The 20,093-nt window shown below is 43.5% G+C and overlaps 1 long non-coding RNA gene across 1 annotated transcript; it reads right to left on the bottom strand.

The window, feature by feature from the left end:
* Positions 1-15,991: 15,991 nt before the first annotated feature.
* On the bottom strand, positions 15,992-19,158 carry LOC108541447 (uncharacterized). Its single transcript, XR_001888965.1, has 2 exons — positions 18,990-19,158; positions 15,992-16,349 (listed from the first exon to the last, which is right to left on the bottom strand). It is a non-coding gene; the product is annotated as an uncharacterized LOC108541447 (long non-coding RNA).
* Positions 19,159-20,093: the final 935 nt, after the last annotated feature.

Raw genomic sequence — 20,093 nt, 5'->3', positions numbered from 1 at the left:
ATAGAAAGAAATACTTTTCAAGCATAAAAGCTTACTATGTTGAGATTTGATGAATAAGTTAGTATTTACCATATTGATACGTTTTCTGATTTTGATCACATTGCCCCTTTGCTTTCATGTTTCTCAACTGAAGATGCTTGACTTTTTAACTTAATCTGCAGTGAAACCTCCTTCCTGGATCTTTGTCAGCATTGCTTTCCCTTTCTGGATTTATGATAACTACTCAGAATTGCATTTTAGTTATAACTACACTGTGATTTGGTAGAAGGATAAGAAAATATGTTCTATTTACAGCAAGCTTGTCCAACCCATGACCCGCAGGCTGCATGTGGCCCAGGACAGCTTTGAATGTGGCCCAACACACATCCATAAACTTTCCTAAAACATTATGAGATTTTTTTTGTGATTTTGTTTTTTAGCTCATCAGCTATTGTTAGTTTAGTGTATTTTATGTGTGGCCCAAGACAGCTCTTCTTCCAGTGTGGCTCGGGGAAGCCAAAAGATTGGACACCCTTGATTTACAGTTTTTTCCTAATAGGATTTGGTCCTCCCTCCCTCCCTTTTCTTTCCTTTTTTTTTTTTTTTTTTTTTTCTCTTTTGCATAGAACATCACATTGTCTTTAGGGAATATTCTATAATTATTCAAAAATTACTTTTTTGACTGGAAGGCATGAGTCTTTTAAGTATAGCTTAGATTTTTTTCCTGTAAATGCCTTACTTTTCATTTGTCCATGCTGTAGCATACCTGCCATTTCCTTGCATGTAATGTTTCAACTCTCATATCTCAGTGGGCTCTTAGAGGTAATCCAAGGTAAGAACGACCTTCTAGTTAGGTCTGATGGTTAGAAAGCTTGAGTTGAAGCGTGCCCTTCTGGAATTACCACTTTGGGCCCAATTTTGTCTACATAGGAACTGCTTCGAGCAAGTCTGGTTTGTCTTCTGCTAGATAACCCTTCACATTTAGACAGCTTTTATACTTGCCAAAGCATTCTCTCAGCTGAATATAAATCTACGTTTTTGCAAATGTTTCTCATTTAATACATTTAGAAACCCTTTCTATCTCTCCATTCCCTTATTTTTCCAACTCATGTGGTATTTCATTATTAGGAATCTCATCATCCCATCTGCAAAATGGGGAATTCTCTGTATACTTTTTGTACAATATATTAAAATGTTAAATATAGCATTTCTAAAAAAAATTTCAATCTTCTGTTTATACCTTCATTTGGGGAAGTACCTCAGCATCTACCTATAATTTTCTGTGTCTCAGTTATGTCTAGTCTACAGTCAATGTTCTCATCCTGTGGCCACTCAGGTCTTTAAAAAAAAATCTTTAATTTAGAATCTTATCAAGAGTTTGTGAAAGCTCACATAAATTATATTCACATATTTCTTTTCTTTTTTTTTTTTTTGAGACAGAGTGTTGCTCTGTCACCTAGGGTGGAGTACAGTGGTGTGATCTCGGCTCATTACAACCTCCGCCTCCCGGGTTCAAGTGATTCTCTTGCCTCAGCCTCCTGAGGAGCTGGGACTACAGGCGCCCCCCACCACGCCCGGCTAATTTTTGTATTTTTAATAGAGACGGAGTTTCATCATGTTGGCTAGGATGGTCTCGATCTCCTGACCTCATGATCCGCCCGCCTCGGCCTCCCAAAGTGCTGGGATTACAGGCATGAGCCACCGTGCCCGGCCGCACATATTTATTTTCTCAGAGAATTTGGGTGAACCGGTGTGGTGTGATTTCCACTTTTAGAATCCATGTTGTCTTTTCCTCAGAAGGTTATTCATGCTGATATGTCTTCTGAGCCCATCTTCTATTAGAGATTTGCTAGTTTGGGCAGTTTGGAATTGCAGCCTACTTGAGTAGATGGGAGTTACTTTGATGACAGCATTTTTTTGTTCATTTTGGTTCAGCACATACTCATTGAGTACCTAATATGCCAGAAGTTGAGCAAGGAAAATGTTGATAAAGGAAAAGTGGATTCTATCCTCCTGGCATTTAGAGAAGGTCACTCATATGACCGTCAACTAATATGTTGTGTCCTGCAGTTTAATAATTTATACTTAAATGCCTTTAAAACACAGCGAAGGGGCTGGTTGTGGTGGCTTACACCTGAAATCCCAGCACTTTGGGAGGCCGTGTAGGGCAGATCACTTGAGGTCAGGAGTTTGAGAACAGCCTGGGTAACATAGTGAAACCCTGTCTCTACTGAAAATACAAAAATTAGCCAGATGTGGTGGCACACGCCTGTAATTCCAGCTACTTGAGAGGCTGTGGTGGGAAAATGGCTTGAACCCGTGAGACAGAGGTTGCAGTGAGCCAAGATGGTGCCACTGCACTCCAGCCTGGGCAACAGAGCGAGACTCTGTGTCAAAAAAACAACAAAAAACCCATAGAGGCTGGGTGCGGTGGCTCAAGCCTGTAATCCCAGCACTTTAGGAGGCCGAGACGGGCGGATCACGAGGTCAGGAGATCGAGACCATCCTGGCTGACACGGTGAAACCCTGTCTCTACTAAAAAAAAATACAAAAAACTAGCCAGGCGAGGTGGCGGGCGCCTGTAGTCCCAGCTACTCGGGAGGCTGAGGCAGGAGAATGGCGTGAACCCGGGAGGCGGAGCTTGCAGTGAGCTGAGATCACACCACTGCACTCCAGCCTGGGCGACAGAGCGAGACTCTGTCTCAAAAAAAAAAAAAAAAAAAACCCATAGAGACTATTTTGGGTCTTCATGACTACCTGACATCTGACATATCAGTTTGAGGAATTTAATGATGCATTTGATTCACTATTAGAGATTTGTATGCTTTAAAGAGTAATTTGGATAGCTTTTCCCCTCTATCTTCCCCAGTAAATATTGAAGCAAATAAGAATTATATAATATCAGCTGTCTTGCTTTTTATCAATCCTGTTTATCAAGTTACCCATCTAGTTTTATTTGGCATCTAGCTTTTTATATATTTAAACTGTCTCTTAGGTGGCTTTGCATTTTCGTTTTTTTGAGATGGAGTTTTGCTCTTGTTGCTCAGGCTGGAGTGCAATGGCGCAATCTTGGCTCACTGCAACCTCCGATTCCTGGGTTCAAGCGATTCTCCTGCCTCAGCCTCCTAAGCAGCTGAGACTGCAGGCATGCGCCATCATGCCTGGCTAATTTCTCTAGTTTTTGTTTTTTTTAGTAGAGATAGGATTTCACCATGTTGGCCAGGCTGGGGTTGAACTCCTGACCTTCAATGATCCACCCCACTTGGCCTCCCAAAATGCTGGGATTACAGGTGTGAGCCACTGTGCCCAGCCTGCATCATTTTCTTGTAAGGTTTTTTTTTTTTTTTTTTTGAGACGGAGTCTTGCTGTGTCTCCCAGGCTGGAGTGCAGTCGCAGGATCTTGGCTTCCTGCACCCTCCACCTCCAGGTTCCTGCACCCTCTGCCTCCGGTAGGCCGAGCCGAGATGGGACAGACTGACACAGAGAGGAAGGGAAGCTGCCTGGCCTGAAGATCCTATCTCTAAGATCACATTCTGAGGTAGGGATCTACCATGTTCTGTCTTTTTTTTTTTTTTTTTTTTTGTTTTTTGCTTCTCGTGGGAGGGCCCTCCCTTGTCATCAGCCTGGGAGTATGCGTGCCTGGGTCACTGCAACCTCCAGCCCCTTGACCCCCGGACTCAAGCAATCCTCCCACCTCAGCTTCCCGAGTAGCCGGGACTACAGGTGTGCACTACCACACCTGGCTATTTTTTAATATTTTTAGTAGAGACGGGGTCTTGTCATGTTGCCCAAGCTGATCTCGAACTCCTGAGCTCAAGCGATCCTGTGGCCTTGGCCTCCCAAAGTGCTGGGATTACAGGCATGCGCCACTGTGCCCAGCCCCCTGGAGTACTACACATCTCTTTTGGGGAACAAAAGTTAGCGCAGAACAGGTGTATATCATTTATCATGGCTACAAGACCCTCGACACCTACACATAGGAAATGAAAATTTTGGTGCAAATTGATAGCATGACTTAAAGAAATAGATGATTTCTTTAGCTTCTCATGTATTTATCTTTAGCAAGATTTTTGTTTTATCTTTGAAACTTTTTTTTTCTTTTGAGACGGAGTCTTGCTCTTTCACCCAGGTTGGAGTGCAGTGGTGCGATCTCCGCCTCTGAGTTCACGCGATTCTCCTGTCTCAGCTTCCCCAGTAGCTGGGATTCCAGGCGCCTGCCACCACACCTAGCTAATTTTTGTATTTTTAGTAGAGACGGGGTTTCACCATTTTGGCCAGGCTGGTCTCAAACTCTAGACATCAGGTGATCTGCCCACCTCAGCCTGCCAAAGTGCTGGGATTAAAGGCATGAACCACTGTACCTGACCTTTTTTGTATTTTTTGTGGAGATGGGGTTTTGCCATGTTGCCCAGGCTGGTCTCAAACTTATGAGCTCAAGCAGCCCCCCCACCTTGGCCTCCCAAAGTGATGGGGTTACAGGCCTGAACCCTTGCTCAACCTGATGAGATCTTTTCATGTGCTTATTGGCCATTCATATATCTTCTTTGGAGAAATGTCTATTTAAATTCTCTGCGCATTTTAATTTTATTTTTATACATCTATTGTTTTTTAGACAAGGTCTTGCTCTGTCACTGTGGCTAGAGTGCAGTGGCCAATCATCGTTTTCTTTTTTTTTTTTTTGAGATGGAGTCTCTCACTCTGTCACCCAGGCTGGAGTTCAGTGGCGCCATCTCTGCTCACTGCAAGCTCCACCTCCCAGGTTCAAGTGATTCTCTGCCTCAGCCTCCCGAGTAGCTGAGATTACAGGCACCTGCCACCATGCCCGGCTAATTTTTGTATTTTTGGTAGAGACAGGGTTTCACCGTCTTGGCCAGGTTGGTCTTAAACTCCTGACTTCGTGATCCACCCGCCTTGGACTCCCAAAGTGCTGGGATTATAGTCATGAGCCACCTCACCCGGCCCAATCATAGTTTTCTATAACCTCAAACTCCTGGACTCAAGGTTTCCTTCTACCTCCAGCTCCTGAGTAGCTAGGACTACAGGTGTGTGCCACCATGCCTGGCTAATTTTTTTTTTTTTTTTTAAATTTATTTTGTAGAGATAGGGTCTTGCTATATTGCTCTGGCAGGTCTCAAAATCCTTACCTCAACTGATCCTCTCCTTCTGGTGTGAGCCACCGTGCTTAGCCTTTGCCTGTTTTAAAATTGGATTCTTTTTTTATTGTTGAGTTGTAAGAGTTCTTTAAATATATGAGATACAAATACCTTGTGAGATATATGATTTGCAGGTATCTTCTCCCATCTGTGGGTTGTGTTTTCAGTTTCTTGATGGTGTCCTTTAATGTACAAAATGTTGTAATTTTGGTGAAGTCCAATTTACTTATTTTTTCCTTTGTTGCATGTGGTTTTGATGTCAAGTCACCAAATGAAATGAAGATTAGCTTTTGTTTTCTTCTAGGAATTGTATTGTTTTAGCTGTTCCATTTAGGTCTATAATCCATGTTTAAATTTAATTAGAATTAATTTTTGTGTATGGCATGAGATACAGTGGTCCAACTTCATTCTACTGCATGTCCTTATTCAGTTGTCCCAGCATGGTTTGTTGAAAAGACCATTGTTTGTTTCTTATAGAGATGGGGTCTTGCTTTGTTGCCCAGGCTAGTCTCGAACTCCTGGCCTGAAGCAATCCTCCTGCCTCGGCTTCCCAAAGTGCTGGGATTACAGTTGTCAACCACAGCACTTGGCTTAAAAAGACAATTCTTTCCTCCACTGAATTGTCTTGGCATTCTTGTCAAAATTCAATTGACTGTCAGTGTAAGGGTTTATTTCTGAACCCACATATTCCATAGATCTGTATGTTTATCCTTATGCCACTATCACACTGTCTTGATTTCTGTAGCTTTGAATTATGTTTTCAAATCAGGAAGTGTGAGTCCTACAGCTTTGTTTTTCCTATTCAAATTTATTTTGGGTATACTGGGATTGCATTGATTCTGTAGATCAATTTAGGGAATATTGCCATTTTAACAGTGTTATATATTCTGATCCATTCTCATCCATGAACATGGGATGTCTTTCCTTTTTTTTTTCTCTTTGGAGACGCAGTCTTGCTCTGTCATCCAGGCTGGAATGAAGTACAGTAGTGCAATCATGGCTCACTGCAGCCTTAACCTACTAGGCTCAAGTTATCTTCGCTTCTCAGCCCTCCAAGCAGCTGGGACTACAAGTGCATGCCACCACACCTAGCTCATTTTTGTATTTTTGTAGAGACGAGGTTTTGCCTTATTGCCTAGTCTGATCTTGAACTTCTGGGCTCAAGCAGTCCACCCACTTCAGTCTACCAAAGTGCTGGGATTACAGGTGTGAGCCATCACACCTGGCCTTTCTGTTTAGTTAGGATTTCTTTAACTTCTTTTGGCAATTTTTATATATCTCAGAGTATAAGATTGTCGCTGCTTTTGTTAGATTTATTTCTAAGTCTTTTTTTTTTTTTTTGAGACAGAGTCTTATTCTGTCACCCAGGCTAGAGTGCTGTGGTGCAATCTTGGCTCACCGCAACCTCCGCCTCCCGGGTTCAAGCGATTCTGCTGCCTCGGCCTCCTGAGTAGTTGGGATTACAGGCACCCACCACCACACCCAGCTAATTTTTGTATTTTAGTAGAGATGGGGTTTCGCGATGTTGGCTAGGCTAGTCTTGAACTCCTGAGCCCAAGTGATCCACCCACCTCGGCCTCCCAAAGTGCTGGGATTACAGGTGTGAGCCATCATGCCTGGCTTTCTAAGTCTTTTTTTTTTTTTGGGTGCTATTGTAATTGGAATTTTTAAAAACTTTTAATGTTCAGATTGCTTATTGCTTGTGTATAGAAATATAATTACTACTTAAATATTGAGCTTATATCCTGTAACTATGTTGGATGTGTTTATTGGCTCTAATAGTTTATTTGTGGGATTTTCTATATACAAGATTATATCATCTACAAATAAAGGTAGTTTTACTTCTTTTTTTTAGCCTGAGTGATTTTTATTTCTTTTTCTTGCCTAGTTGCCCTGGCTAGAACCTTCAGTGCAGTATTGAACAGAGTGGTGAGAGTGGATATCCTTGTTTTGTTCTTGATCTTAGGGAGAAAGCATTCAGGCTCTCTCCATGAAGTATGATTTCAGCTGTGGGGTTTTGTAGGTGTTCTTTTTATTCTCCACATAGGTATTCTCTATCAGGTTGAAGATGTTTTCTTCAGTTCCTACTTTGTTGAGTGTTTTTATCATGAAAGCATGTTGGATTTTGTCAAGTGCTTTTTCTGCATCTATTCAAATGATCATGTGGTTTGTATCCTTTATTAATATCATGTATTACATTAATTAATTTTTCAGATGTTAAACCAACCTTGAATCCCTGGGATTAAATCATACTTAGCAATGGTGTGTAAGCCTTTATATGTTGCTGGATTCATTTTGCTTTGTTGAGGACTTTTACATCTGTATTCATAAGATATATTGGTCTGTAGTTGTCTTGTGATATCCGTGTCCGGTTTTGACATCAGAGTAATAATGGCTTTGTTGAATGAGTTGAGATGTGTTCTTGGCTTCATCTTGAACTAATTTTGGTTTAACTTTGAACATTCATTTAGCAATAGTAAATTCTAATTTCCTAACTACTGAAGGAAGATAACAATTAAAGGTATAACTTTTTTTTGTTTTTTTTTTTTTGTTTTTGAGATGGAGTCTCGCTCTGTTGCCCAGACTGGAGTGCAGTAGTGTGATCTTGGCTCGCTGCAATCTCCGCTTCCCAGGTTCAAATGATTCTCATGCCTCAGCCTCCCAAGTAGCTAGGATTATAGGCACCTGCCACCACATTCAGCTAATTTTTGTTTTTAGTAGAGACTACAAATACAAAAATTTTATCATGTTGGCCAGGCTGGTCTCGAACTCCTGAGCTCAAGTGATCCTCCCACCTCAGCCGCCTCAAGTGCTGGGATTACAGGTGTGAGCCACCATGCCCGGCCTTTTTGTTTGTTTATGTTTGTTTGTTTTAGAGATAGGGTCTTCCTATGTTGCCTAGGCTGGAGTACAGTGGCCTATGGTTTCAAGCACTCCTCCTACCTCAGCCTCCCAAGTAGTTGGGACTAGAGGCACATGGCACACCCAGCTTGGTTGCCTTCCCCCCGCCCCCCTACCTGTGAGACAGGGTCTTGCTATTTGTTCAGACTGGTCTAGAACTCCTAGGCTCAAGTAGTCTCTCCACCTCAGCCTCCCAAGTAGCTAGGATTACAGGCACATGCCACCACACTTGGCAGTCAACTGTTTAAAAAAATCTATTATTTAACATTCAAGGTATAGGTTCCAAGTGTAGAACTTTAGATCGTTACTGCCTGCTTGGTTCCCTGGATTTTTTTCTCCTAGTTTTATTTGGGGTACTTACTTTGTTATTTCATTTTGGTTATGCCATAAATAACACCCAGTTTTAGCATTCCTGGGATGATTTAGGCAAGCTTCAGAAAAGAGGCCAGAAGAACATGGAATTGGAAGCATAAAGCCACTAAAATTTTTTCATTGTTCTCTGATGATTTTTTAGCTTTGGATTTTTTGATCATTTAACGTATCAAGGAGTAGAAAGGATTTTTCTTGACTACCACATAGCTTATAAAGTGACCGAGTATTCTTTCCTTAGAGATTCTACAGTGTTGAACATTCATTAGGTACTCAATATGTTTATGAAGGGATACATATTAATGACCGGGTTTAATAGGGTCTTACTGAAAATTGAAGATAATCATTCACATTTGGATTACAAGTGTTTGTATTATGTTATAAACATTTAATGCCCTGGCCTAAATATTAACAAGCATGGTCATATTTTGGTATTGCCATGGTAGGTATTCTGGGAAGTGTGAGTAGTTGTTTTTTTCTACTCTCTGTGCTGAAGGATTTCTTTCTTTTTGAGACGGAGTCTTGCTCTGTCGTTCAGGCTGGAGTACGGTGGCGCGATCTCAGCTCACTGACACTGCAACCTCTACCTCCTGCCAGGTTCAAGCAATTCTTCTGGTTCAGCCTTCTGAGTAACCGGGACTACAGGTGCATGCCGCCACACCTGGCTAATTTTTTGTATTTTAGTTGAGACAGGTTTTCACCATGTTGCCCAGGCTGGTCTCGAACTCCTGAACTCAGGCAATCCACCGGCCTCAGCCTCCCAAAGTGCTAGTATTAGAGGTGTGAGCCACCACATCTGGCCTGAAGGATTTTTTATACCAAAGAAGATATAGTTTCATTTAACTATTTTATTTTTTCTGCTGCTGGTTAAAATTGGTTCATTTGGGATACATGTCATTAGATAAATTTATGTCTAAATGTGATTGTGAGAATATGGTGGAAAATATTGAATATTAGATTCTATAATTTTTGTCAGTCTAATTCAGAAACAAAAAAGATTGCGGTTGAGAAAATCATACATGATTTCTTAGTAAATGAATTACAGAGATAAGACAGGACCTTTAGCATTTCCTGAATTCCAATCATGTTCTCGGTAGCTTATGGTCTCTTTTATAGTATTGTACCCATGACAATTTATACGTTAGATTTCAGGTTTTATCTTCTGCATGGAAGGATTACATTCAGGGGTTTTGGCCATGCATATTTATCTATAAGTGGTCTAAACCAGTGCCTCTTTATCTTTCCTTAAAGTACTTTTCAGGGTCTAGGGCTGTTGGGAGCAGTTTGTTATAAGCAGGACATTATCTCTCTGAAGACTCCTTTTCTATCTTGAAACAGTGAGAATTTTGCATTTTGCTCTGTATACGTTGAATATCCCTTATCCGAAATGCTTGGGACCAGAAGTTTTTTGGATTTCAGATTTTTGAGATTTTGGGATATCTGCATTTACGTAATGTACTATCTTGGAGATGGGACCCAAATCTAAACATGAAATTCTTTGTTTCATGTATACATTATGCACATAGCTTGAAGATAATTTCTTTTTTCTTTTTTTTTTTTTTTTTACCTTTTTCTTTAAGAGATGATGTCTCATACTGTTGCCTAGGCTGGAGTGCAGTGGCGTGATCCTAGCTCACAGCAGCCTAGAACTCCTGGGCTCAAGTCATTCTCCTGCCTCAGCCTCCCAGGTAGCTGGTACTAGCTGGTAGAGATGCACGGTGCCAAGCCCAGCCAATTTTTTGTTGTTGTTGTTTGAGACAGGGTCTGATTCTGTTACCCAGGTTGGAGTGCAGTAGCGCCATCTCTGCTCGCTGTAGCCTCCACCTTCCAGGCTCAAGCGATTCTCCCATCTTGACTTCCTGTGTAGCTAGGACCACAGGCGCATGCCACCACGCCTGGGTAATTTTTTGTATTTTTGGTAGAAAGAGGTTTTGCCACATTGCCTAGGCTGGTCTTGAACTCTAGAGCTCAAGCGATTCACCTGCCATGGCCTTCCAAAGTGTTGGGATTACAGGCCTGAGCCACTGCACTTGGCCTTAATTTTTTTTTTTTTTTCAGAGATAGGGTCTCACTATGTTGCCCAGGCCGGTCTTGAACTCCAGGGCTCAAGTGATCCTCCCATCTCGGTTTCCCAAAGTGTTAGGATTACAGGCATGAGCTACCACAACCGAACAATTTTATACAATATTTTAAATAATTTTGTTCATGAAATAAACAATGTTTCTGATGAGAACCATCAGAAGCAAAGGTGTCACGTGTGGAATTTTCCATTTGAGGTGTCATGTTGGCACTCAAAAGAGTTTCAGATTTTGCAGGATTTTGGATTTTCAGATTAGGGATGCTCAACCTGTAATATATTTGTGTTTATTTTAACAAAAGTACATCTGATTTTACTACAATCCTTGATTAAATTGATACTCCAAAAATGTTGCTCCTGTATATATTCAGTGGCTTTGGTTACTCCCTTGTTTGTAGGTGTATGTTCCTGAGTGTACATAGAACCAAGTTCAGGAATCCAAGAATTAGTGGGTTAAAAGTAATGTTCTAAGCCGGGCGTGGTGGCTCACACCTGTAATCCCAGCACTTTGGGAGGCTGGATGGGCAGATCACCTGAGGTCAGGATTTTGAGACCAGCCTGGCCAACATGTCGAAACTCCATCTCTACTAAAAATACAAAAATTATCCAGGCATGGTGGTATGCGCCTGTAGTCCCACCTACTTGGGTGGCTGAAGTAGGAGAATCGCTTGAACCCGGGAGGCGGAGGTTGCCGTGAGCCCAGATTGTGCAGTGCATGCCAGCCTGGCAGCCTGGGCAACAGAGCGAAACTGTCTCACAAAAAAATAAATAAATAAAAAAAAGTAATTCCCTTTCCAAGAATGGTATGCCTCTTCGTTGGAGGAGACAGGTCTGCCATCTTCCAAAATCCCTAGGTTTGCCATGCCATTAGAATAAGATTTTACATGTTGCATCATAACTTAAAATCAGCAACTGACTTTTTTATATATATATATATGGTTCATGCCATTCTGCTGCCTCAGCCTCCCAAGTAGATGGGACTACAGGTGCCCCCCACCATGTCCGGCTAATTTTTTGTGTTTTTAGTAGAGATGGGGTTTCACCATGGTCTCAATTTCCTGACCTCATGATCCGCCTGCCTCAGGCTCCCAAAGTGCTGGGATTAGAGGTGTGAGCCATCGCACCTGGCCTGTAAAAACATTATTTAAGGTGTGTTTTGCCTTGTACACCTGCTGCCTCCTTTTCTCTTTGAACATTTTTCCTTCGGACTCACTTTTATCAGGCCCTCCACAACTTGGCTGCTCACAGCTGCCTTGAAGTTCTGCATATTTACCTTTATGTTTCCTTTGGAAAAGAACTCAGGTAGTTTCTTGGCACATTTTGGGCAAATTCTGACATTCAACTTCATTACCTGATAAAACATTTGGGTCCTGCGTAGATTGCTTCATCTGCAAAATCAGTATATTAGAATGCTCCTTCTATGTTTAGTCATTAAACTTTCAGGGTTAACCACACATTCTAGTTATTTGAGAATTTTAAAATATTCTAAACTAAAGTTAGAAGCATTAGAATTAACTAAAATTCACCAAAATAATCAGGGTGTGTGTGTGTGTGTGTGTGTGTGTGTGTGTGTGTGTGTGTGTGTGTAAACTCATTGAGGAACTTTATTAAAATGTTCGTATAAAATCCTAGTTAAACTGCTTGCACTAGAAATGAGTGCTGGTAGCTGCTATTAAATCCACCACTGTGGAGAAGACCAACAACCTTGGGTGCTAGATTTTAACAATAGCTGATGGCCCGAGAGAACCTGACTTGTTTCTTTCAGTGATATAATTGTATTCAGTTGAGCTTTAATGCTGTCTTCCGAATTATCCCAAAATAAATGATTTCTAGACTTAGTAGTACATTTAGGTTTAACCTATAACAGTAGTGTTCTCATTACTAACACAGTTAAATCAGGAGGCTGCCTCATAATTAGTTTTTCTTTTATATGAATTGTTGGGTCAGTTCTGTAGTGAGATGGTAAAATAATATCTTTATGTAAATCCTGCAGTTTATATCAGTAGTATGAGGAGGAAAATACCTTGTTAGGTTGGATTGAAATGAAGGAATGCTATGCATTTTTGTAATACTTTGCCATTTATGAAATGCTTTTGTTTAATCTTACTGAAAGTTTGTTTCCACTGGATTCAGTACATAAAAATACTGTATGATATTTTGAATCAGCTACAGCCTCCATTTAATGAAAAAAAAAAATCGTGATTTCTGAGCTTTGTAGTCATTATAATCAGTATGAGGATTTTCTTGTACTTGCATTTGGCCAAATCTTTATACTTGTGAAACTGTGAAATAGGTAGTATTGTTTAGGTTTAATGTCTTTAGCATGTTTGCACTTCCAGTTCATCAAGTGAGTAGCACTGGTGAATTAGAAGTGGGAAAAGTGGCCGGGCGCGGTGGCTCAAGCCTGTAATCCCAGCACTTTGGGAGGCCGAGACGGGCGGATCACAAGGTCGGGAGATCAAGACCATCCTGGCTAACATAGTGAAACCCTGTCTCTACTAAAACTACAAAAAACTAGCCGGGTGAGGTGGCGGGCGCCTGTAGTCCCAGCTACTCGGGAGGCTGAGGCAGGAGAATGGCGTGAGCCCGGGAAGCGGAGCTTGCAGTGAGCTGAGATCCGGCCACTGCACTCCAGCCTGGGCGACAGAGCGAGACTCCGTCACCAAAAAAAAAAAGAAGTGGGAAAAGTGAGAATTGAAGACTGAGAGACCCTGATCCCAGCTTTGAGGCTTTGGCAGTCTCTTAACTAACTGGCTTCTGTTGGCCTCATTCTCACACTAATAAAATATGGCGGCTGAACATATTCTTTCTACATCCTAAATTTTTTGACTTAAATTTCTTCACTTTGGTTCAGTTTACTCTGGCTTTCTATTTAATATTTAGCTGGTTAAATATTAATGTGAGAACATGCCTCAGTTTCAGCTTAAAGATGTTTCTTTCATAATTTTAATATTGGTTTTACATAAGCTTATGTGTTCATTTCTGTGATATCTAGAATAAATTCTTGAGCTTAATAGGTACTCACTAGATTTTGTTGAATTAAATGTATATTAAGTATTTAATGTGGCATTAATTAGATTTATGATTGTAAGTAATCGTTCTCAGAATTAGAATATGTTTTAGGGAGCTAAAATATTTTATGTATGGTGTTATCTAAGTTCATGAATGAAAACATTGTTTGCTAGACTCTAGACAGGGATTTTTTTTTTTCATTTTTTTGAAACAGAGTCCCGCTCTGTCACTCAGGTTGGGGTGCAGTGGTATGATCTTGGCTCACTGCATCCTCCACCTCCTGGGTTCAAGCAATTCTCCTGTCTCAGCCTCCCAAGTAGCTAGGACTATAGGCATGTGCCACAATGCCAGGCTAATTTTGCATTTTAGTTGAGATGGGGTTTCTCCATGTTGCCCAGGCTGGTCTCAGACTCCAGGCCTCAGGTGATCCACTTGCTTTGGTCTGCCGAATTACAGGCACGAGTCACCACATCCAAGTTTTGTTTTTTCTTTTTTTTTTTTTAATGAAATTAGGTCCAAGTCCTAAGTAGATAGGTATTTGAAGTTTGAATTAGGAAAGAGGTGCTGATGTTTGCTTAACTCAGATTTTAACCTTTAAAGTTTAGAACTGTGGAAAATAGCTTCTTTCACTAATAAAAATAATAGTTAAACTTAAGAGGTAGGTGGTATTACTATCTCCATTTTACAGAGCAGAATAAGTACTTTGCCCAAAGTAACACAAATAACAAGTGAGGGAGACAGGATTAGAATCTGGGGCTACCCTGGGTCCTGTGTGCTTAAGTACTACACTCTACCTTTTTCATTTATTCAGTCAGTTCTTATGATGTGTCTCTTTTGTGCCAGGCCCTGGGCTAGGTCCTAGGTAAGTAACAAAAAAAATGGGTCCCTGTGCTTTTGAAACCAAATGGTCTAGGCTTTAGGTCCTGAGTTAATATATAGATAATTGCTTTTTTTTTTTTTTTTTTTTTTTTTTTTTTTTTTTTTGAGATAGAAGTCTCGCTCTGCGCCGGGCTGGGTGCAGTGGCCGGATCTCAAGCTCACTGCAAGCTGCCGCCTCCCGGGTTCCGCCATTCTCCTGCCTCAGCTCCCGAGTAGCTGGGACAACAGGCGCCCGCCACCACGCGGCTAGTTTTTTTTGTATTTTTTAGTAGAGACGTGGGTTTCCACCGTGTTAACCAGGAATAGTCTCGATCTCTGACTCGTGATCCACCGCGTCTCGGCTCCCAAACCAAAGTGGTGGGATTACAGTGCTTTTTTTTTAAGTACAAAAAATGTTATTCATTGTTCTTTTGAGATTAGTTTGGACATACGAGGTACTGAATTTGTGAGAGATTATTCTGCTTAGGAATTTCTGGCTTGTTTAGAAGGCCTGTGGTAGGGAAGGTAGAAAGTGTCTTTTTGGAATACGTTTATTATCTATAGATGAGAGTTACAGATCTTAAATTAGAACAACCACAGTTCCTGCCTGCAAGGGCTTTCAGGATGGCTTGAGGTGGCAAGACTGGTATATGAAAACAACCTCAGAGGAATTACAGAGAGCATTTAACCAAGGGTAATGTAGTGCCAACTCTGTACATTATTGGTTCTTTTTTTGAGACAGTCTCCCTCTGTTGCCTAGGCTGGAGTGCAGTGGTGTGATCTTGGCTCACTGCAACCTCTGCCTTCCGGGTTCAAGTGATTCTCGTGTCTCAGCCTTCTGAGTAGCTGGAACTACAAGTGTGGACCACCATGCTTGGCTAATTTTTGTATTTTTAGTAGAGATGGGGTTTCACCATGTTGGCCAGGCTGGTCTCGAATTCCTGGCCTCAGGTGATCTGCCCACCTTGGCCTTCCGGAGTGCTGGGATTACAGGCGTGAGCCACCCCGCCCGGCGTACATTATTGTCAAGTGAAATAAGTAGATGATAACAGTGGTGTGGTGGAATATAAGAGGATAACATGAGTTGTAGGTGGATTGGAGAGAGGAATGAACAAGGAATGGTGAAAACAAGGGATGGTCCTCTTTTTCTAGATACAGAGAACACAGACAAAGATGGATGGGTACAGAGATGTGTGTAAGAGGGAATACCTTTTCTTTTTTTCTTTCTTTGCTTTCTCCCTTCCTTTTTCTTTTCTTTTTTTGAGACAGGGTGTTGCTCTGTTGCCCAGGCTGGAGTGCAGTGGCGTGATCATGGTTCAGTGCAGCCTTGACCTCCTGGGCTCAAGTGATCCTCCTGCCTCAGCCTCTGAGTAGCTTGGACTACAGGCGTATGTCACCACTCCGGCTACATTTTTTTTTTTTTTGAAGAGATGAGGTCTTGCTGTTTTGCCTGGGCTGTTCTCAAACTCCTGGGCTCAAGCAGTACTCTCACATTGGCTCAAAGTGCTGGGATTATAGGTGTGAGCCACCATGCCTGGCCATGGAATGACTTTTCTGAGGAAGAAATAATAAGATTAGTTATATAAAATACTGTAATCATAAAGTAACATACAAAAACTAAAACATGAGAACTTAATCATTATTTTTTGACTTCATTTATAAGGAACCTAACTCAAATTGGCTTAAACAATTAATAAATGTTTATTGTTATATTGTTCTCATGTGGCTGGAAATCCAGAAGTCATGCAGATTGTCAGGACTGGTTGATACAGTGGCTTAATGTTATCACAAAGGACCAAGTTTCTTGCCAACTCTCTATTCCCTTTGATGTTGGTGGCATCTTCAGGCTTGCTGCAAAGGTGACTGTAGCAGTTTTGAGGTGTCACTGTCTGAGGAAGAGGGACTTTTTCCTTCATCATTTTTAGGATTGAAGAACCTTTTCTCACAGTTCTCTTTTGGAGGCTGTCCAGGGAACTTCTACTCATATCTCATGGCCATTCCTAACCAATCATTGGCAAAGAGAATGGGTTAAAACTAATCAGAATAGAGTGGATATTGGAGAGTCAACATGACTATTCTAAGAGTGATTTGAAATGTGTTGGTGTTTTTTTTTTTTTTTAATCACTTTTCATTTTGAGACGAGGTCTCGCTCTGTTGCCCAGGCTGGACTACAATGGCATGATCATGACTCATTGCAGCCTTGACCTCCCAGGCTCAAGCAGTCCTCTCAGCCTCTGGAGTAGCTGGGACTGTAGGCACATGCTACCACACTTGGATAATTAAAAATTTTTTTGTAGAGATAGGGTCTCACTATGTTGCCCAGGCTGGTCTCCAACTCCTGAGCTCAAGTGATCCTCCCACCTCACCCTCCCAAAGTGCTGGGATTACAGGAGTGAGCTACTGCACCAAGCCTTTTTCTTTAAGTCTTTTTTTTGTTTTATGTTGTGTGTAGGTGTTTTCAATCAGCCTTTTGGACATTTACTATTTTTTGGGGGGAAATTGAAGAAAATTTCTCTTCCTAAGATATTTGTGCAGTGGCTCATGCCTGTAATGCCAGCACTGGAGTCCAGGAGTTCGAGACCAGCCTGGGCAAACATAGGGAGACGCCGTATCTACCAAAAAAAAAAAAAGGGGGGGGGGAAAATAGCTGGGCATAGTGGCATATGCCTGTAGTGTCAGCTACTCAAGAGGCTGAGGTAGGATTGCGTGAGCCTGGGAGGCTGCAGTGAGTTGTGATTGTACCACTGCACTCCAGCCTGGGCAATAGAGCAAGACCCTGTCAAAAAAAGAAAAGTAAAAGTTGGTGCCTAGGAAGAAAGATGTCTGATTTTAGATAAGAATATACAACAGGTTGACTGATTTAAATGCCGTAAACCCTGTGAACTCTTGACTTTTGCACTAAGCAATGAAAGAAAATGGAAGCTGGAATTTATATTTCCCCCAAATGCCTGGTTTTAAAAATGAGCATTTTCCACTTTTCACCTAATCCATTAGAAAAATGTATTTCATATAATCTTGCTTATTTGGTTGCCTAATTAAATCTGACACTTGAGTCTTAAAAATTTGGAGCAGTAGTGAGATTATTTTGTTAGAGTGTGTCTGAATTTAATATTTAAGTATACACTGCAAAGGGCTTTGCCTTATTTGGTGTTTTTCATTCTGCTAATTTAGATTTCAGAAGCCTCAGATTGGGGCTCTAGTTCGCCATCTATTGGTCCAATACCCTTCTGCTGTATTTTGTGGAATTACTATTTATGTGTGTATGTGTGTACATTAAAAAAGTCAATTAAAGTTTTTCCCCAGGGTTGTAAGTTAAAAATCCAAGACTAAAGACCTCTTTTGGATGTGTATACAAATATGTTTACATATATTAATTTATTCTTTGTATAATTTGACCCTATGGCTCTAAACTGCCTGCTTTTGATATTTGAGAACCATGACTGTGCTTGAGAGTGTGATTTTAAGAGTACAAATGGAAAGTCGCAGAAACCCAGGTGCAGATGTTGCAGGGGCAGGTGAGTTAGTGTAACTTTGTGGAAAGACTAAAACCGTTCTATAACGACTGTGAGGGTGTTTTTTGATAAGCAGAAGTGATGTATAATGCCGGATATTGGTTCTGGTAAGCCACAAAAGTCTTCCTTTTTGGTAGTAGAGCATACATACCCTGCTTATCTGCCGAATTTGATGATTTAATGATTTGAACGATTTTTTTTCTTCAGTCATTTAAGCTAGTTTTGATGAATCCTAGATTAGTCTTTTAAATCTGAAGAGACTGCACTCATCTTTTGGCAACTTTTTCTTTAAAGGGTGGTAGAATTACACTTTCTATTACATTATGTTTCTGAATTCTTTAAGTCTAGGAAAGGTTCCATTATTTTAAGGCCCTATTTTGGGGACAGTATAAAGTTCTGTACTGATAAACTGGTCATGAGAAATGATAAGGTGCCACCACTTTAAATCAACTCTGGTAACGAGGTGGGAAGTTAGCTTTTTGTTATGAGATTTGTGTTTCTCTATGGAGTTCTTTGTTAAACTTTTAGCATGGCAGTGAACTTCCTTTTGGTGGCGGCAGGAAGCATAAATACTCATTGTGTAATGCCATTTGCCTGTTTTGGCGGATCTGCCAAGCCATGACACCCAAAACAAGACGCTTGTTTCTTCACGAAAACTACAGTTCCCAGCGGGCCCGGCGCCGGCGGAGCCATCACTTCCCCTCTGGCTCCCGGCTGCCCCTTCCCGGGCTGGCCCGGCGCGGGCCCTGGCTTGGGCCTGCGCAGTGACTACGTGCGCCCCCCTCCAAGCCCGCTCCACCCCGCCCAACTCTGGTGGCTGCGGAGCGCGGTGCTGGGGCTAGTGCCCAGCCGTGCTGCAGTGTACGGAGGCTGGCTGCTAGGGACAAAGGGCGGGCGGCGGAAGCCGCTTAACTGGTCAGGGAGCTTTCTGCAGGGTTAGCCCTTGGAATAGTGTGGCGCCGACGGCCTTAGTCTCTTTACTACACAGTGTAAACAGTTCCTCGCTCACGTCCTCTCGCTCCTCTCGCTCCGCGGCGCCGGCCCGCCCTGCCCCTCAACCGGCGAGCCGCACCGCCGGCCCCAGCACGGAGGGAATGTGACGGCGTCAGTGCCTCAGGTTAGACGCACCTCGGCCGCAGCGAGGGATGGCTCCCCGCTGCCGCAGTGCTGCGTGCTGTCGCCGCACGTCCGGGGCAGCTGGGGCCGGGCCCCGCGGCCTCCGCAGATGGAGGCACAAAAACATCGGCCACGGCGAGGAGCCATGACTGAGGCGGCGGCGGCGGCCGCGCCTCCTGGCGGCCCGCGGGGCGGCGCGGCGGGCGCCCCTGGCGGGCGCGCCGCGGGTGAGGGCGCCCTTCGCCGCCGCAGCCGCAGCGGCGGAGCGCTGCTGTCCCTCCTCCCCGTGTCCCCCGGCGCTCGCCGCTCGCTCGCGTCGCTCCATTCTTCACTCCGCTTCAGATTACAAGTGGGGGGGGGGAAAAGGAGCTTCGGCCTGCCATTTTCGCGTGCGGCCGCCACCGGCCGCCAGCTCTCGCCGAGCGGCGGAGAACCGAGCAGCCGTAGAGAAGCCGACTCCGTCCGCCGGCGGGCGGCCGGGGCGGTGAAGCGCGCTCCCGGCTGGAAAGAGGCGGCCGGGGCGGCCTGGGTGCGGGTTCCGGCTGCAGACGCGGTGCTTGTTTGTGGGCGGGCGGGGGGCGGGCTTCACCTCTGCCCCCGCCGCCGCCTCCCGCGCGGGCTGCGTCCCGGCCGTGCTCGGGCCCTGTCGGTGCGGAGGAGGCCGAGAGGGCCCCGAAAGAGAAGAAAAAGGGCAGCCCTCCCGCCGCCGCCTTCCCTCCCCTCCTCCTCGCCCCCCGCCGGAAAAGTCAGGGCGGCTCGCGCGCCGGGGAGGGAGAGCGGCGGGCCCGGGCCGGAGCCGCGGCGCGCGCCCCGCCCCGCCGCTGGCCCTCGGCGCCCAGGCCGGGGGGCTGTTTGCAAACTGCGCCCATTTTGTGGGGCTGAATCCGCCCGGGCTACGCTCCTCCATCACGTGGTAGGTGCTGCTGCTGCTCCTCTCCTCCTCCTCCTGCTGCCCTTTCTCCTTCTCCTCGCTCTCCCTGTGGCTCCCATTTCTCTCTCTCTTTGTTAGTTGTAACTAGAAAGGCAGGGCAGGGTAGAAAAAACCCCCGGAACTTTAAATGGCCTCTCCGGGCTTCCCCGCTGCGGGTCCGGGCTGGGAGTCGCCCCAAGGGCGGG

Source organism: Rhinopithecus bieti, unplaced genomic scaffold, assembly GCF_001698545.2.
Source record: "Rhinopithecus bieti isolate Rb0 unplaced genomic scaffold, ASM169854v2 scaffold_20840, whole genome shotgun sequence".
NCBI classification, from domain to species: domain Eukaryota; kingdom Metazoa; phylum Chordata; class Mammalia; order Primates; family Cercopithecidae; genus Rhinopithecus; species Rhinopithecus bieti.
Note: the sequence above shows the minus strand (reverse complement) of the source record. Positions and strands in the feature narration are given on the sequence as shown.